General features: G+C 44.7%; 1 protein-coding gene across 4 annotated transcripts in view; it reads left to right on the forward strand.

Annotated features, from left to right (window-relative positions):
• GRB10 (growth factor receptor bound protein 10) overlaps positions 1-14,134 on the forward strand; it is a 263,673-nt gene that overhangs the window by 54,942 nt on the left and 194,597 nt on the right. For 2 of the 4 annotated variants that reach the window (XM_073332708.2, XM_073332712.2), the window contains exon 1: positions 8,214-8,301. The exons of 1 other annotated variant lie outside the window; for it this stretch is intronic. The gene's annotated coding sequence lies outside the window, so the exon portion shown is untranslated. Of the gene's footprint in view, positions 1-7,930; positions 8,302-14,134 lie in introns of those variants that run through there. One more of the 4 variants, XM_078851673.1, reaches the window with a different exon arrangement.

The raw sequence follows: 14,134 nt of genomic DNA on the forward strand, positions 1-14,134 counted from the left end.
GAATGTGTTCTGGGGATGTGTGAGAGGCTTTAGGGGGAAAAAATGTACTGCGCACATTTTACCCGCAGCAATGAATAACTAGCAATGCTTATTCCGCCAGATATATCAGGTCCTTAGATGGTGCTGTGCATTTGACTCTAGATGGTGCTGTGCATTTTGACAGATGTCTGTTAAGCTTGCATACCATTATACAAAGTCGTTGCGATGTGTACGTTAATCTGTTTGCTACGATGCGATGCGCACATTTAATTGTAAGCATCAACCACAATTGCCGTTTTGCTACTGTTCTTATTACAATGGATCATTGGCTCTGTTTGAATCAATGCCTTACTGTTTTTAATATTTAGTGAGAGTTACATGTTGATGTTTTTTAATCAATACATGTACTTGTGGGGGGGGGCGGGCGCGGGGGGAATAAACTACTATAGACACAAAGAAGGAGGCACGATCAAATAAGTTTGAGAACCACTGTGTTAGACTTCTTGTCCATCCGAAGTTTCTTTGTGCCAAGCAAAGCCCATTTTAAAGGTTCCTCGGCAATTTTTCTGCAGTACGTTCATCAGCTAATATAACTAAGTTGATGCTTTTCAACGGCTGAAATCTTTAATTACAGCATTTCTGATAAAGTTGATACCCAGCATCCTCTTTCATATAACTTTCTCAAGAATGTGCCATTTGGGACTGAATTGTCTGACTTGATTTCAACCTCTCCTGCACAGAAGGTACACTGGTGTAACTCCATTGCCTTCAGTGGAGTTACTCCTGTGTAAATGGGAAGAGAATTGGTCCTCTCATGCTTGGTCTCAGAATAAAGATGAATTTTTCTGGAAATTTTAAGGAAAACATCTTCATCTGGTTTTGAGTGAAATGAGCGATGAACGTTTTTTTTCATTTGTCTCTGCTTTGAAAGTCGTATTGAATTTTTTGTACACAGCTCAAAAATGGCTGAATTCTGAAAGTTAAAATGTGTCACAGGGTAAGAGCTGAATGAGGAACAGTCACTTTATGTTGCAAAACATCTGCGCAGAGCAAACTGAGAGTCCAGTGGCATTACGCAGGGAGAGAATTTGACACCGTGTGTTCATCTATTTAAGTATCAAGGCTTTATTTCCGTGCTAAGCAAGTGCAGAACATCTGTATTTCACTTGTATTTTTAGGACCTGGTCCTGCAGTGCTTACTTAGCAAACCTCCCATTGAATCAAAGCTTTTCTAGAATAAGAACTGCAGAATGGGACCTGCAATATTTAAGCTTATGCTACCATGTCATAATAATTTCAACAGTTGACAAAGTAAATGGAGTCTTTTCACTGGGCTCCTAGGTACTACGATAATATCAATCATAAGGCAATTTAGCGCCCCAGGAACACTGCAAGACAGGGTCCACACTATCGCTCTGAACCTTACTCTCTATGGCAGTGGAAGGCCCCTCCGGCCCCAGAAAGACAGGATAGCTCCTACCCAGGAATGACAACAGGGGACATTCTCCCCACAGAAGCAGCTAGGGTGGCGTCCAGGGGTCCCTGAGTACTAATACCAACAAGCAAGGTGTATCTGTTTAGATGGGTGGATTGGGCCTGCTGTACTTAAGTGTCCTCTGGTGGGGTGGTGTTGGTGGGGCTCCAAGAGCAGTGAGTCTTGAGATTAACTCCCCAGGTATGGGGCAATTCACATTTCTCAGAGCTATTGTTGCATGAGTCCCTCCCTCCCCCCACCCTGAAATCTGTTTTTTTTTGTGTGCTTTTACCCTATATTACACAGATTTCATGGGGGAGACCAGTGTTTCTCAAATTGGGGGTCCTGACCCAAAAGGGAGTTGCAGCGGGGTTACAAGGTTATTTTAGGGGGGGTCATGGTATTGCCACCCTTACTTCTGTGCTGCCTTCAGAGCTGGGAAGCCAGAAAGTGGCGGCTGTTAGCCAGGCACCCAGCTCTGAAGGCAGCGCCCTGCCTGCAGCAGCGCAGAAGTAAGGGTGACTTTACCATGCCACCCTTATTTCTGCTCTGCTGCGTTTAGAGGTGAGCAGCTGGAGAGTGGTGACTGCTAACTGAGGGCCCAGCTCTGCAGGCGGCAGTGCAGAAGTAAGGGTGGAAATACCAGACCAGGACATCCTTACTTCTGTGCTGCTGCTGGCAGCAGCTCTGTCTTCAGAGCTGGGATCCCCGCCAGCAGCTGCTGCTCTCCAGCTGCCCAGCTCTGAAGGCAGCATTGCTACCAGCAACAGGGCAGAAGTAAGGGTAGCAGTACCACAACCCCTCCTACAATAACCTTGCGACACCCCACCCCCCACCCACAACTCCTTTTTGGGTCAGGACCCCTACAACTACAACACCATGAAATTTCAGATTTAAATGGCTGACATAATGAAATTTACTATTTTAAAAATCCTATGACTGTGAAATTGACCAAGTGAATTTGGTAGGGCCCTATCCATTAGACTGGGGCCCTAGGCATGGGCCTATAGTGCCTGTGCCCTAATCTAACCATGCTTCTGACAGCAAGGAAATTTTAAGTACATGGAAGCCTGATTCTGATCTCATTTTACTAGGGTAAATCAGAATGAACTCCACTGAAGTCAGTGAAGTTATACCAGAATTAAGTGTGGGCTCTTATCTACCACTTCTATTAACTATTATGAAGAAGAGAAGATAGTGATATTCTTAGGCCAAACTCATCTCTGGTGTAATACCATTGACCAATTCATTTGCATAGAAAAGTTTTGGGAACTGGAGTCTCTGTAATTTATACCTACTTCTGTGACTGTCTTTGAGTGGAAATAATGCTGATACACAGACAAAATGGCATTGTCACCACGGATTCTTGCATGTTTTCCCTGCAGTAGAGTACAACTTATTTTCCAGGGAAATATTGGGTTATTTTGAACTAGATGCTTCTGAAGGTGACAAGAACCCTACAGTTGGTGTATGTTATCTTGAAGGCTGTTTAACCTTATTTCCATGATATAGTATACTGTAATTTTTTCAGAGATTTGTTAGTTCAGGGAAAAGAAGCTAACTATCTCATAAATCTGCTCTTCCCTGCAGTTACAAGGATCTAGTTCTACAGCTATAGTTAACCATTTAAATTGTTTTATGACAGTATAGTTTAGTTTCAAACAATACAGCTGTAGTCCAGGAAACAAAACGTCTTGCCTACTATTTATACTTGCCAGAATGTACAGGAAATATTCCTCACACACTAGTGTTTTTGGTTTTTTGTTTTACTGCGATGATGAGACAAATAAAAATTATATAAATGAACACTGCAACAATCTTCTAGTAAAATGTTTTTTTTTATATAAGGAAATTTATGTTGACACCCACTTAATAACCATGCAACTGGACACTCTTTTTTTTTGAAATAAGGACTTGTAGAGGAATCTATCAACAAGTTTGGCTCCAGTACAAGTAACTTTATTGTTTGTAAAATGTAACATAATGACACACGGTATATACATTTTAATCCTTTAAAAATCATGTGTAATGGCAAATAGACATGTTCTCACACTTGTAAAGTATTAAAGTTAATTCATGATAAACTGATGGATCAGCAGTGTTATAGAGTGAGAGCACACTAATTGGAAGAAAGCCAGTTAAGCTCCAGAAATAGTGGTTCAAGAAAGACCCCCAACATACCTTTTGTATTGTATGTAACATTTGTGTATTTTTAACACTGTTATTTATTTTTAATAGTCAATCTGAAATGTTTGGTGATACTCTGGCTGAAGAGGTAGAATAATTTGAAAACCAGGAATTCATGAGATATAATTCTGACTTGCTTTGTTACCTTGGACAAATCACTTAACCCCTTTGTGTTTCAGATTCCCCCTCTTTAGATAGGGTGAAACATAACATTTGTAATGCACGCTGATCTCTTAGGATGAAAAATGTTATAGAATTGCAAAGTATAACTATGTCATCACCACACTAAAGAAGCACGTCTTGAATATGATTAACAAATAGGCACAATAGGGTTGGGCCTAGCTCCAGGATCATGGGATGTCATGGTAACATCATCACACACTTTCCAGGCAGGAGGAGAAAATTTCGTGCATGGACAGCATGCTCCACGTGAATGAGGAACTGCATCAGCTGCCTGTGTACTCACAGCCAGTGAAGAAGGGGAGAGACTTTCCATTCATCCCCCTCACCACACTAGTGGATTGGGATCTCAAGCACAAAGCCAGATGGGCATGGGGTAGGGGCTATGGGAAGGCCTGGCCTGTCAACCTCACCAAAGTGGTTAGTTCAGTCACCAGTATCTTCTCTCTTGTGGCAATTGAGGGTGTGTGTGTGTGTGTGTGTGTGGGGGGGGGGGGGTTGTCTCACATTTCCACTTTCCCGGAGGGCAGAGAGAATATTACTGCTGTTCTTCTTAGGCTGACCCAAGAGACATCTTCCTCTTCAGCAGCTTTTCAGAGCCTCCTTTTCCTCCACAACAGAGTGTCTTGTGATGGGGGAGCTCAGCTCCACACACCCTCACTAGAACAAATGATGTTGTATGAGGGCCCAGAGCCTCCACCCCTGAAACAAAGGGCCAGAACAAGAAGCTCTGTTGTCACTCTTTCCTGCTGCTTCTGTGGAGGCCTCCCTTGCTACCTCCATTACTATGGCTGATGCAGTTCTTTGAATCCTACTTTCTATCTGAAGCAGAGGACCCTTAGAGAGAGGCCCCAGTAGCCCTGGCAAAGGAGGCCTTGTGGTGGGGGAAGAGGTCCCTGCTTACACCAGCCTGTCCAGCAGGCAGATCTGCCCCCTACTTCCTAGCATTGGTGCTAGAAGTGGCTTCCCACACCTAGCCCTCTGCTGGGGTTAGAGACACTGAGTGTGTATATGATGGGTGAATAGTGAGCATATGGCTGGGTCCCATGTGCATCTGTGGGAGGCTATTTGATATGTGTGAGAGACTGGAGGGATGATATGAGGGAGCGACTGAGGGATGGAGAGATGAAAGAACACGAGGAAGGACACAACACATGTACAGAAAGAGGAAGGTGAGATGAAGGGACAGCTGTGAAAAGACACCAACAGGGGACTAAAGGAATGGAAAACGGAGAAAGAAGGAAGAACAAAAGCAATGTAGAAATAGTAAGTTACTTTTTAAAAGGTGTTTAATAGAAAGTTGAATGACAATGCTATAATTAATCCATGTCAGTAGCGGTTTCTAATAATAATGAGGAGCACTGGGAATTTCCCTGCTTCCAGTGGCATTCATCCTCTTCTATAGATAAAGCTGATGTTTTCTACAAGTGGGTGTTTCTAGGCATGGTTTATAGAATGCGCTCTGCCCCTCCCACCTTTAGAATGCACTAGATTGCACCAAATGGTGCACGCACACTCTCTCTCTCTCTCTCTTTCTTTAAAAGCTTCCTCAGGGGGGATACCCCTGGATTCCTTGGAAGAGCCTTTTCTCAGTTCCACAAATTACTTGTCAACATGTGAGCCACTTAAAAATATTCTTTGGATTGTGTGGAGCTGCCAGTGCAGCCCTGGTAATAGGCTGAAATTGAAATGCACAAGGACCCCTGCTGCTGAAAAGTTCAAATTATTACAAGTGTGTGAGAGCCCTGGGGAGTGCTTGAGAATCCAAGAGAGTGGAGGGGCTGCCCAGTTTGTAAAGGACCCCCTGCAGTCTCTGTTACCATGAATTGTTCCAAGGACACACAGCATGCTGTACGTCTCACAGAACAGATAGACAGGCACATTCTCTGAGGCATAAATGGTGGTCTTGATGAAACAAATGAGAATGCCGTTGAAAACAGGATGGGCAGACAAGGTTGGGGGAAAAAAAGGTCATGTAGTTAGTTTCTTGTTATGCATACATGGTGTTTGGAAATATGTCCTACAATATGTACAGGGTGTGTTTACATGTGTATTTCTCACACACTAGAATCTCTTTCCAGATCTCCTCTGTCCCCTATCACTGTCCAACCCTCCTTACTCACGCAACATTCTGCTCCTTTAAAGACCTCCTGTCCCCTGTAACCATCCATCCAAGCCACACCTCAACCCCAGGCATGCCACCACACAAACATTTCACTTTTCCTCTGTCTGCTGCTCCCCCCCCCCCCCCGCACCTCAAAAAACCTCTCTGCTGATTAGGCAGCTTGTAATGTCCCGCTGGTTGAGCCAGCCCGCAGGAAGTGGGACTTCTGCCCCTTGTAGTGCGTACGCCTGCTGTCCTGAGGTTCTGCTCGCACTTTGAGTGGGTTGTTATAGGTGGCCAAGTCCAACTGGTAAAATATCAAGATCCAACCATGGCTGTGAGTTCTTGCAGGGCCCCTCCAACAACTTGGTAGTGTCCAGGCCCCAAGACCTCAGGGATGTAAGAATTACCATACTGCATCAGACCAATAATCCCTCTGGTGCAGTATCCTGACTCTGATAGTGGCCAGAACTAGATGCTTCTGAAGGTGACAAGAACCCTACAGTTGGTGTATATTGCACAATCAGCCCCTACATAGGCTTCACTCTGAACTCTAACCGTTACAAATTGCAGTCTTTAACTCTGCCCATTTCTACTAGAGTTTGGCTTGGGTTGTAGCTTTGCAATGACAGGGCTAATTTGAAGAAGCAGAGGTGAAGCAGGTGCAAGTGGGGGACAAAGCTCATGTGCGGGCAAAATTTTTAGGCATTAGGGAGCAGAATTAATTGCTGGGCAGGTGATGGGCAGATGTGGGGTGAAAGCTTCTGCAGTGGGGGCCAAATTCACCTTAATAAATTTTTAAGCACTGGCAAAACAAATTGTAACATCCACGAAAGGTAGGAAATGGGAGATCAAAAATCAAGTTAGACCAAAACCATAATATAATCTTAAAAAAGAAAACATGACATTTTTAGGGTCTGAAATACAAGATTTAATATCCCTTTTAAATATTGTATTGTCATGAATTAGGATAATTCTGCATAGATGCTAAGAAGTTTGGCCTGGCTGGTTTAATCCCAGCCGATGCAGCCACTCGGGCTGCTTCTGGTGCGTTTTTTGGCTTTTTTGTTTGCACAGCAGCACTTCAACTTCCTTTTTCATGAATAACGACACTCTGTTTCTTGGAGAGCACAAATCTAACTATTTTGTTTTTGTATCCATTCTATCCGGACTAAATGTGAAACAGCATTACCATCCATTGGCCAACCCTCATCCCAGTGAGTGTGAATATTTCTGTCAGCACAACATACACGAGGAAGCTGGGTGTGTGTAAGCAGTGAATGGTGAGCGTGTAAGGTGCGGCTGTAAGTGGTGAGAGCGAGCACAAGTGTAAGTCACTGTGACACCAGGAGTGTAGGTGAGCAGAGTGCATGCGTGTGCAAAGTCAGTGTAAGGAGGATGACTGCCAGCAACGCATAGCTGTGGGTCTGCCAGAGCCAAGTGAGAGTGCATGCATGCGCGCTGGGTGGGTGAGTGTGAGCCTGGACCCCGGGTGTGGTGGAATGCAAGCGAGCCTGGGCGGGGTGCGTGTCTGTGTGTGGACGGCGTTGGGGGCGGGGGGGTGCAGGCAGCAGCTCAGCGTGTACGCACACGTGCCTGTTTCGTCCCAGAGCGGCGCGAGTGTGAGCGGGCCCGGGGCGCTGGGAGCAGGGGCGCAAGCGGCGGGGCTCGGGCGCGTTTGTGGCAGCACAGCCGCTCGCCGGGCTCGAGGCGGGTGGGCGCAGGGAGCGGAGAGGCTGGACAGCAAACCCCGCGCCGGGCTGGGGGGGACTCCAGCGGCACCGCGCTCCAGCAGCGCGCTGCCCTTCCCCGGCCCGCGCCCGGCGGGGCGGGGAGGGGAGGCGGCTCGGCTGGGGCGCGGAATGGCCCGGGCTGCGGCTGCGTGGAGGCGGCGCCGGGGTGGGAGGTGGGTTTAAAGCCTATTAAAGGGGGAGAGGAGGGGAAGGGGGCGGAGAGATGATGCCTCCTAAGCTGGAGAGTCAGCTGAGTACGAAGCAAGAGCTCGGCGGCAGGGGGACGTAGCCCCGTGTTAACACCGGGAACCTGGAGGAGGGCGCAGGCTCCGCAGCAGCGGTTCAGGCGCCGCGGCGGCGTGGGCAGAAGTTTTCTGGGCAGAGTCCCCCCTGCACCGTATTTTTTTTTTTTTTTTTGGCGTGTGCGCTGGGAGTCTAACTTTCCCCCTCTCCCGGTCCACGCTACGAAGCTGCCCCGTCTCCCCATAGCATCCCCCGCTGCCTGCTCTGCTCCCGGCCCCACCGCAGCAAAACTTGATCGGAGCGAGCGAGACAGAAGGAGCCGGACGCGCAGAGGCTCTCACAAGGGGGAGGGGGCAGCGGGAGGGCGGCCACGAGGGCGAAAGAGGAACCGCAGGCAGCAGGTAAGAGAATCGGGGGGAGGTCTGATGCTCACCCCAGCCCCTGCATGCGCCTCTTGCGAGGGGGGAAAGCTGAGGAATCTCGGGGGTCCTGCAGGAACAAACTGTTGAGAGAGGTCCAGGACCCCAAATGTATTGGCTAAGGCGCTCCCACTCCGCTCCGGGGTGAGGGAGGACGCCGGGGGCAATGGGGCTAAATTGCAAGGGGACAGCGCGCGTGTGCGTATATATAGAGAGGGCGGCTAGGGAGCTTGTGTGCTGGGTCCTTAGTAGCCGAGATTTAGAGCTGGGGAGGAGTGCGCTGAATTCTCTTTCTCTGGCTTCGGATTTAGTTGGTCACTTTCAAAACTTCCCAATTAAACTGGGCTGGAAAACTGGAACCACTTTCCTCCCCCCCCACCCCAGAGTGACAAGACTTCAGGCGAGTTTAATGCTGCGAATCAGTTGTTAGTAGTTTGCTGTGTTCTCTTTTCTCTCCTCGTTTGGACCTTTATTAGCCCCTTGGGGGAGTCATTGAGTCTGTGCGCGTATTTGAACCATTTCGTTGTCAGATGTGAGATCCTTTCAAGCCCTAAAGAAAAGTGTGTTTGAGGGGAGGAGGCTGGGACTGCAGCGATCAGAGGGGATCTTGAGCCACAGGCTAAGGTCTGCAAAAAGAGCAGGAGGACTTGTGGCACCTTAGAGACTAACCAATTTATTTAAGCAAAAGTGAGCTGTTGCTCACGAAAGCTTATGCTCAGATAAATTGGTTAGTCTCTAAGGTGCCACAAGTCCTCCTGCTCTTTTTGCGGATACAGACTTACACGGCTGCTACTCTGAGGACTAAGATCCATGCTCTTAATCCATCTGTGAACGTGGTTCTTTTCCCAGCTTGATCTTCCACTTGCACCAGATCTCGGGGGTGCTGTACTTACTGGCTTGTACTTTCTAAGTATTTATCTGGAATTGCAGCTGTTTTACAGGGTCTTAGGAAAGCTAAACTGTTTCTTTTCCTATGCTTTTCCTAGAGGTATTAAAAGTTTAGGTCTGAAATCCTATTCCTTGCATTTTTTCTCTTTTGGCAAGAAGAGTGAGGCAAAGGACAGCTCACAAAAGTGCCACTCCTGGATGCTGCCACCTTCCTTCTTTTCCGTTTTGCAAATCTGTGAAGGTAGCTGACAAAACAAGTATTTGGGAGTAAGGGGAATATTTGAACATTGTTGCGGGACAGCATTTTGTTGGCTTCTGGGTAATATTGGGTAGCTTCTTGTAACCTGTTATTGTAAAATAAGACTTGGGTTGGAGAGAGAGGTTTTTACCTTCTTTCCTCTTGCCCTCCCCCACCTCCGACTCATGATTGGAGGTAGAGCAGCAGAAAGCTGTTCTACATGGACTCCCTTTCTATACGTCGTTTGCGATTTTTCAGACTGGGACCTGAACTGTATCATCTTATAAAAGAAAGTCTGCAGTTAATTGGTTTGGCAGATGCACTGTTGCAAAATCTCTTTTGCTGCGGATTTAAACTGCCAGCCCCCATCCTACTTTTCCCCCCCTTAAAATCCACATAACATTTTATTTTAGAAGTAGTATGGAAAGTGCTGATTCAGCAGTTGGGAGCACCACTCTATCTGCAGTGGTGTTTTGTGTAAAATGTTTTGATTTGTTGAACTGGGAACATATGTTGCTGGTATGTCAAAGGAATACTGATCAAGGTTCACAGAGCAATTCTGTACTTGTTCATGATTTTACTCTTGTAAAGTGAGAAACAACAATTGGCACCATGAAGAGGGTGGGAGTGGAATGTTGGATTTCTAAAATTGAATTTAATAGTCAAGTGAAATTGTATCGCTTCACAGAGGTGCTTGAGTGATCTTTTTGAACAAAGCTTTTGTAGGAGATGGGATCAGTAAGCAGTTATAAGATTTCAGTTTGACTTATTGTTAAATTCATGGGCTAGTTGCACTTACAGCACTCAAAGGTACAGAGAAGGGCAACAAGGGTAATCCCAGGATTAAGACGAGTGAGTTATGAGGACACGTTTTATTTAAAAAAAAAAAAAAAAAGTATGGAGATTAGACAACCTGAGTGGAAGAAGAAAGTGTGCCTGCAACATTAAATGGTGTAAATAACAGCCCTGACTGCTGCTTCAGTTCAGTTCATTTAGATAGGGGGAAGAGGAGTGAAGAGATATCCAGAATGCTCAGAACATGCACATAATTTCCTTAGCAAGGTCTGAATGGAAGAGATGTGACTGTTCAAGAAGCATATTCCTCTTTCACTTGCCTTTGGTCTCCAGATGTACAGTTGTAGTCTAATGAATAAACTTTTATATCAAAACTTGCTTGGCTCAATCTAGTTTTTAAATATGCTGCACAACACACACAGCGAACAGACTAAAAAGTAATGTTTGGTAACATCTGTTCTGAATGATAGTGTATGGAAGCAAACCCCTACGCATGCCTGAAGTTTATTGTTTCTTCCCTCCTCCCCACCCGCTAATATTGTACTTCATTTGCACTCTTTGTTCTTAAAGTAGATCTTGTTTGCTTTGGCTGGATGTTCTAGTGAGTTTCCTTGGTTTTTTGTCAGTCAAAATATCCTCTCCCCTACTGTTGTGCATGTTTGCTTCCAACCTCTAACCCAGGCGTGACTTGCTTTCAGTAGTGTTTTTGTATTTATTTTGAAAGCATTACCTAAATGTAAAATGGATATCTGTATTTCAGTTCTGTTCCTAGAACACAGCTGGTATAGTCATATGTAAAGCACATTTGCAACCCTGTGTCACACATACTTAAATGACTTTGAATCTAACAAGAATCTCTGTAGGTCTTCCTGTGAACTGTGGGCCAGATCCTGAATTGCAGTCCACTGGCGAGTAAAGGCTAAAAGTAGCTGAATCTCCCTAGCTGAAGGTTTCTTCCAAGATGGGGAGTCGCCAGCTGGCATAGAGATGGTATAGCTAGGCCATGTGCCATCTCTTCCAGCAGCCTTTGCAACACTGGTTGGGAGGGGGAGGATGTTATTTGACAATCCCCAGCTAGCCGATGTCCAATTGGAGACTGTTAGCAGCTGGTATACTGCAGAGCCTCTCTAGGCTGGGAGCCACAACCAGCTTCACTGAGGTTTTCCCCTTAGACACCACAAATCTAGATATGTATATATTGAGGTGGTTGTGCCTAACTGTGAATGCAAAGCAAAGCTCCCTTGTCAGTCATACAAGGGAATGGAACACCGGAGGGCTTTAAGGGGTTGTACTAACTTGCACTTGCAGGACTCTGGATGTACTCAGTCATTTGACTTGTCTAGGTAAAGCTATCACTGGATATAAGAACTGCTGTAAACTTGATTCCTTTACTTTAAAATGTTTACTTGAAATTAGACTGAGTAAACATTTTTAAAGACCATTTGGTAATGTTGTATAACTTAATGGGGTGTGGTAGTGTTGCTGTATTAACTTCTTGGCATTTCTGTTTTATCCCTCTGTTAATTTATTACAAGGATGCATGAACGGGTTTTCAATGTAAAAAAATAAAGATTTTTCTCCCATAAGAATTTCTTTCCCATCAGCACCCAAGCTAGGAAAAGCAGAGAAACTATTCTTTTGAAATTTGAACTGTCTGACCCTATGAAATTTCTAATGGGGAAATGCAATATGATCCTTCCAGTCATATCTTATTATTGCAGTAGCTTGCTTCAGACTTACTCTTTAGGTATCTTAAAATGCAGGATGAGATGTCCCCTCTTGACTGTTGGGGACAAGTCTGAGCAGATACAGCTCTTCAAAGGACCAGCTGGCACCTCCTTTCTGTTTGAAGAGAACTTTTTTGTGGTGATGTCGGAGGGTCATTTATATTGCTTATGCTTGCCTATCCAGCATGCTAGGGTTAACTGTGGCCCAGGAGACCCAGTTGCTCTACTCAGTTTGCAGCTTTACCTGAGAAACCGAATGTGGTGGTTGTCTTTGCTTTGTGTATCCATTTATGTCTCAGAAGCCTATGGCCCTAACTTTTCAAGCAGGGTACTGATACAATGGCTCTCTCAGTTACAGTAAATTTTAATGTTTCAGCTTTGTTCAGAGACCAGAGTCAGTAAACATGAACTAGTTCCAAAAAGGCAACTCCACACAAGTAGGTCATGATGAACGAGGTAATAGTAAACATATGTTTACTTAAACTACTGGTAAACTGGCATCTGATTCTTCCCAACCTAAATCAATGCCAGTTTCTACTAGTTCTCAGCAGGAAAAAATAGGAAATCAAACTTTTCTGGCAGGCTGTATTGAGCATGCCATGGAGGAAATGCTCAGCCGTCCAGTGAGAGCAAAAGGAGCCTGAGATCCAAAGCTTTGACAGGCTTGGATGAAACTTTCTTACAAAGCAACAGTTGCGGTTGTCATACTTCAGCTGATTTGCTGAATAGACTGACCAAAGTACTCCTGTCCTGTAGGAGTAGGGGACACAGATGCCAAAAGACTAACGTAAAGATGGGTAGTGTTGAGGGCATGTTATGAATATGAGCTTGTGGTTGCTGAGGGCTGTAACTGAGTCAGGAGTGAATGATGCTGCAGTCTTCTGCAATATCACTTTCCATTACATCACCATGATGAGAAAATGCAGTGCTGTTCGGTAATGTAATAGGGTCTCTGTTGCCCATAATCTAGGGACTCTATTTTTTTGCCATCTTAGTTGCAGCCTTAGCAGTTTTAAGAATGGCACTTATAATTTTCTTCGTTGTTTCACAACACACACAAATTAGTGGCGCTTTCAAAAAAAAAAATCAACCCATTAAATAGCTTCTAGATAATTTTTAAGTGCTGATTGCTATCACTGTACAAAAACCTGAAACTCTTGCCCTGAACCTCGCTGTGTTTGTGAGAGAGAATATCTCCTCTCCTGGAGCAATTAAGATGACATTTTGCCTAACTTCAAAACTTAAATGTGTTTTTCATTGGGAAGTAGCAATTGGACTGAATCACATGGAGTATCCAGAAATCTGTCTTGCAGCTTGCTCGAAATATTTCTTATATGACAACTCTTTGATTGCTGGCAAAGAATTGGGTGCTTCAAAGCCTCGTTATTCCACTCCTCCTCTACCTTTTGTAGTCCCTCTTTTTTCCCCCTTAACCTTACCAGATGGATGACTTAACTCTTTCTTTTATGCTTTACTTAGTGCATATAAAATGCTTAACTTCTAGCTATTCTACTAAAAATGTCAGTGTTACTGGTTTCTGAAACATTCCAGAGGTGAAGGGCAAAAGTCAGAATTCAGGCAACTTATTGACTTCATCTCTAAAATGTTCAGAAACTAATCTCAACCAAGCTATTGAACTTTTAAGATTCACACACCAAAACTACCCTTTACTCCTAACTAAACCTTTGGGAAGGGGAAAAGGGAATGGGGACTGAGGCTAAATACTCTGATGGTCTCGCTTACTAAACTGGTAACATTTTAATTTCTTGAACATTATTCCAGAAGAGGAATCAGTCATTCCTTTATGTCAAAATATATGCATAGATTGTAAACTTGTAAAAAGCTAAAATTTCAGAAGCTTAGTACACTGTGCAAGGGAAACTCCTGTTGTCTTTAGCCTTATGATTACTGCCTTTCAGAAAAGTATCACTGGGTATTTGATCTCTGTTCTAGCTCAACTCTATGTTGCTAATAAAATCCATTTAGGGGGGCCTTGGCGCTAATTGGTTTTTACTATATGTTCTACTCCCATCTCCTAGCAAACTAGAAGTGCCTTGTGCATTGAGTGATTCTTTTGCATTACTGTTAATATTACCAGCATCGCCTGAGAAGTGAAAGGGTTTCTTTGTCATAACTAAGACTTTGCATTTTCTAGACCAATTGTTCT

This window comes from Lepidochelys kempii, chromosome 2 (assembly GCF_965140285.1).
Source record: "Lepidochelys kempii isolate rLepKem1 chromosome 2, rLepKem1.hap1, whole genome shotgun sequence".
Taxonomy (NCBI): domain Eukaryota; kingdom Metazoa; phylum Chordata; order Testudines; family Cheloniidae; genus Lepidochelys; species Lepidochelys kempii.